Source organism: Oncorhynchus keta, chromosome 17 (assembly GCF_023373465.1).
Source record: "Oncorhynchus keta strain PuntledgeMale-10-30-2019 chromosome 17, Oket_V2, whole genome shotgun sequence".
In the NCBI taxonomy this organism is placed as follows: domain Eukaryota; kingdom Metazoa; phylum Chordata; class Actinopteri; order Salmoniformes; family Salmonidae; genus Oncorhynchus; species Oncorhynchus keta.
Window position 1 is genome coordinate 48561440 of NC_068437.1, and position 5826 is coordinate 48567265.

Here is a 5826-nt window from a genome sequence, read left to right on the forward strand (position 1 = left end):
ACAAATGTGTTTCCGTTTCCAAAAGAGCACTTAACACAGTTGTACAGAAAATACCATCTCTATCATAAGAAACCGTTCATAAACCAGTCAATATCTCATTTGCAGAGGAATGACCTGTGATTGCCTTTTCTTCATATGTTTTCTCAATAGCAGATGTATAGCAGCCATGTCTTTAATGTTGCAGCAATTATACTGACACAAGTGTGTTTTAAGATTCCTGTGTTATTTCATTGTTTTGTTCTTCAGTGGAGAACAAAACACTTGTTTTTTCACATCTTCAGAGGAGCTGTGATACAGTCCAAACCACTCTGAGGAATGAGGTAGAGCTTTCTACACATACAGTATTGACTTCGGTGAATTGGGTGATGTGTGGCCCTCTTTTCCTGGAATTACAATAAACATTTTCTTTAAAAAAACAACAACCAACAACAACAACTTAGTGAAGCTCTTGAGCATTGGTTGATCACAGTGGAATGGCTGGAATGGAATAAACAGAACAGAGTCAAATGTGTGGTTTCCATATATTTGATGTATTTGATACCATTTAATTTATTCCATTCCAGCCATTACAATGAGCCCGTCCTCCTATAGCTCCTCCCACCAGCCTCCACTGATTGAACATCTCTTTGAAGAACTGCATCATTTGTGGGGTATTGTGTTCTACTTAGACCAAGAGAGGAGAGTAGTGCCCCCTACTGGTTCTTCAAAACCCCTTCTAGCAGTACAGTATTTGGCCAGAGAGGAGTAGATGGAGCAAGAGGCCCAACTCCCCCCTCATTTCCTTTCCGCCTGTGCCTTGGTACTTTAATTGCTGGTAGTTGTTCATGTTGGTAGTTGACCAGCAGGCATGCCACTGTGAACAGTTGAATTATTATATCTGACAGGTATATCACTGTCTCAAAGAGCTTGTGGTCTTTGACTCTACGCATTGTCCTCTCTACCGGTCCCCTCAGTTTTGCAATGATCTGTGTCTCATCGGGCAGGTAGCCAGTAACCGGAAGGTTGCTAGACCGAGTCCCTGAGCTGACAAGGTAAAAATCTGTCTTTCTGCCCCTGAACAAGGCAGTACCCGGGTGCCGAAGACATGGATGTCGATTAAGGCAGCCCCCCGCACCTCTTTGATTCAGAGGGGTTGGGTTAAATGTGGAAGACACATTTCAGTTGAATACATTCAGTTGGACAACTGACTAGGTATCCCCTTACCCTTTCATCATCCATCACATTGCGCCCTGCTGGCATCTGTGTGCCCTTTGACCAGGAAGTTGGCCGTTGGAACTTAAAAGGTCGTCCACACCGGGGCCCTTATCCACCATAATGGCCACGTCTGTAGTGAGTAGGGGAACGATGCCACACTGCAGGAATATCTCCTAAACACTTACAGCTCCAGGATAGAGTGCAGATACAGACGTGGCTGCGCCATGTAGTGCCATCCCCACCATTACCTTGAAGGTGGAGAAAGACTGTACAGCTGTGTCATGATGTTGCCTCTTTGGGTGTTGCGAGCCCCATTCCCCTCTCCCTACCTCCCCCTTTCCTCCTTCAACTAGGCTGCTGTGGCCAGAGAGACATCGTAAATCCCTGAGGATCTCCTAATGGACACATAGTATAGAGAGAGTACATTTTCATAGAGAACAAAGGAATTCCTTCCACCTCACAGAACTTGATGTAGGAACAAATGTCATGTTCCAGAGAAAGTATAAAAGATCGGTGAAGAATCCAGCTATGAACTGGTCCATTTGTTACAACTTGGGGAAGCTAATGGGAGACCGTGTGGCCACATTACCATAACTCTGTTTGTATAATAGCCTCAGATATGAGGTTTACATCTAATTGTTGTGTAAGATGAATGAGTGAGTATGGTACTGTTTACACAATTTTACAATGTGATTTTGGACTGTTTAATGAAGGAAAACTCAAAAACGGAATTTGAGTCAACTAAATCAGAGGACCGCCCCTGAGTCCAGTTAGAGTCAGGCGTCCTGGGACAGCCCCTTTCTGCTGAATAATTCTGAATAAAACCCAACTTTGAGAAATTAGCACCAGACCATGTTTTTCTCCATTAGGAGGGGACAAAGGTTGTAGACCGTTGCTGAATCTTTTAACCATACCACGTGGTTAAACTCTTAGACTATCGATACCGACAGAATAAGAACAAGTCTGCGATATTAATTACTAGTCTGCAGTTAGGAATTCGGTATCATTGAACGCGAAGAACGACAACCGCCGAAACATCCATTCTATAACAAATGAATGAATGTCTCTGAACTATCCATTCTAACCAAGACAGAGAGAGAGAGACAGAGAGACAGAGACAGAGACAGAGAGACAGAGACAGAGAGAGAGAGAGAGGATGAAACTCTCCAACAGAAACAAACTTTTCACCAGCGATCAAGACGACACACTGAGCGTAAATATATATATATTGATTGCAATTGTTCCCAAATGAGTGAGCGTTCATGTGCAAAGGATTAGCATTTCAATTGTTATAATTATTAACTCTGTAGTGACTTCTTAGTCGACCCCCACTTCCCTTTTGTCTAGCAAGCCGCCATGCCGGTTTAGCCCACTAGGGCACATTCTCCTATCATTTCTTGTAACCATATTTACTGTTTGTTTATGCATTTCTGTGAATTACTTAGTTAGTAATAAATAAATGATTTAAGACAATTGATGTATGGATGACTCATAGTGAAGACTGGGTTCGTGCAGATAACCAACAATTTGCGACTTTTGGAATGAGACTAACGTGAGGTAAAGTAAATAATTCATTAATTCGAAGACTAATTGATCAGATAAAATATCTGAAAAGTTATTTTAGGAAATGATAACTATGTAATCTGAACATTTTTCCTTGGTGCCCCGACTTCCTAGTTAATTCCATTTACACGATTAATCAGTAATACTAATTACAGAGAATCTTTGATAAAAACTACAAGTCTTCAATTTAATGATAGTAAAGACACGACAGCAGATAGGAGGATGGTGAGTGGCAGCGGAGCTCTGTAAAGTCTACCAGAACCGTTATTTCTGCATAGTCCTTGAACTCCAGGGGCAGGTGGGCCCTGACGCTCCCTGGTGACATCCAGATGGAGGCGGAGCCAAGCAGGCAGTACAAGATGTTGGCCCAAGAAGTGATGATGCGGCTCACAGTGGACTGGCAGACGCTTTAGCGATTGGCCAGGTCCCTCTGCTTCAGGCCCAGTGCAAGACGAGTCATGAACAGGAAACACTCATCCATCTGTGGCAGGGACTATTGAACACAAAGCTAAACATATTGGTCATCAAATAGATTGTCCTTCATTTACATAACTCTTGAAATCAATAGTAATAAACATTATGTTTATCATAAGCAGAAATATTGCTTCATTGTTGGGAAAATAAGTTAAAATGGCAGCATTACTTCCTCAAGACTTCCTGATTAGGCTCTATGATCTCCTGGATCATTAAAAGCCTGAAAGCACTTGCCTCATTAGTAGTACCATTGTGTGTGTGTAGTATCATGCCAACTCCTTGTCACTCATTATCGTGACAAAGAATGTTTGGCTTGACAATGACAGCAATGGAGTTGGCAAGAGCCCAAACAGATCAGGAACCAGACTGGATCACCTTACAATACTGTACTATACTTAAGTAAGTAGTCACTTACAGATTTTCTTCCAGGAAGGCTAGCCGTGGCTGTTTTAGCTTTGTTGACTCAGACCATCTTTGTTGTTGCTGCCGCCGGTTCAGTCAAATGCCAGAAGGTGCCAATCAGGTGCTTGTGACTTGTAAATCTTCTGATTATGACTGATATAAAGGCAGATATGTACAATTGTGTCTGTCTAGTTAAACATAGTTGGATACGGTAGTTAAGATATACTAAAAAGTGCTTTTCAATGTCAGTTTTATCCCAGCATGTTCAGGGACACTGAAAACTATTTGGAACGCCCAAATGGTCCTTGGATGAAAATCATGTCATCTGGACAAAAACATTTAAAAAAACATTTTGTGTTACAGCCTGAATTTAAAATGGATTAAATTGTCAAAGTGGAATAATAATAATAATAAATGTTTACAAAATTATAAAAAAATGAAAAGCTGAAATGTCTTGAGTCAATAAGAATTCCACCCCTTTGTTATGGCAATCCTTGTCACGCCCTGGTCGTAGTATTTTGTGTTTTTCTTCATGTATTTGGTCAGGCCAGGGTGTGACATGGGTTTTTGTATGTGGTGTGTAGCTTAGTGGAATTGTAGCTTAGTGGGGTGTTCTAGGAAAATGTCTGAAGTGGTTCTCAAACAGGTGTTTATCGTTGTCACATATTTAGCAATAATATTGTGGGTGATTGTCCTGAGTGTTTTGATGTCCTTAGTATGTGTTCAATAGAGTTTGTGTTTTGGATTAACATGATTAAACATGGAATCACTAGTTTAGTCCACCTCCTTCACCACATGAAAACCGTGACAATCCTAACCAAGTTCAGGAGTAAAAATGTGCTTAACAAGTCACATAATAAGTTGCATGGAGTCACTCTGTGTTCAATAATAGTGTTTAACATGATTTTTGAATGACTACCTCACCTCTATACACAACACATACAATTATGGTCCCTCAGTAAAATAGTTAATTGCAAACACCGATTCAACCACAATGACGAGAGAGGTTTTCTGATACCTCGCAATTTTTTAAACAAAAGTATCATTTAACTAGGCACGTCAGTTAAGAACAAATTATTATATACAATGATGGCCTACCCCGGCCAAACTCTGACCCAGTTAACACTGGGCCAATTGTGCACCGCCCTAAGGGACTCCAAATCACGGCCGGTTGTGATACAGCCTGGACTCAAACCAGAGTCTGTAGTGATGTCTCTTGCACTGAGATGCAGTGCCTTAGACCGCTGCGCCAGTTGAGAGCCCAACCGTATGTTCTCAACGGACCCAGCAAATCTCTGCAGACCAAAGCAGTGTTGTGCTGCCAGATTCTTCAACTTCTACTGCAGTTCCTCTATCTCTAAGAAATTGGTCCTTGATCTTCATCAGGACCAAATCCAGGGCTGCAGGCTCAGTGACTGCACATTACTGAATGTGAGTATCCTCCTGCTTCACATCGACTGCAAGGGGAGGGGAAGTAGGTCTAGGGGAAGGGGTTCTCTCTACCCTTTCTCACACAGGTCTCTGTTTGGCCGGGCTGATATCATTCCAATGGAACACGGTAGGAAGCCTTTCTTGAGGCGTCTGCATCCTCCTACTGCGGTCACCTCTGCAAAGTTGCTCTCAACAATGAGCGCTGCATACTTTATGGTGTTTAATGAACTTTTATTTTTATGAGACATATTTTCCTGACTTCATCCACAGGAAGTGTGAAAATGAACAGTGGAGTTGTACCAATGATGTGCATAAACCCTGGATGACTGATAGGGGGCACTGTATTGAAGCCACCTAACAGCCATCTTGGCACTTCACCTCAGTTGTAAAAAAAGATTTTGGAAGCAATAGTGATTCATTTTTTTATGCATACATTTGTTTTTGACAAATGAATTATATTACAGACACCTTGATGCATACTTTTAAATTACACCATATATACACAAAAGTATGTGGATACTACAAATTACTGCATTCGGCTATTTCAGCCACACCAAAAGTTTATAAAAAAAGAAAAAAGTATGTGGACACCTGCTCGTCGAATATCATTTCCAAAATCATGGGCATTAATATGGAGTTACTGAAATAACTGACTCCACTAATTTGCAGATGTTGGAACATTGCTGCGGGTACTTGCTTCCATTCAGCCAAAAGAGCATCAGTGAGGTCGGGCACTGATGTTGGGTGATTGCGCCTGGCTCT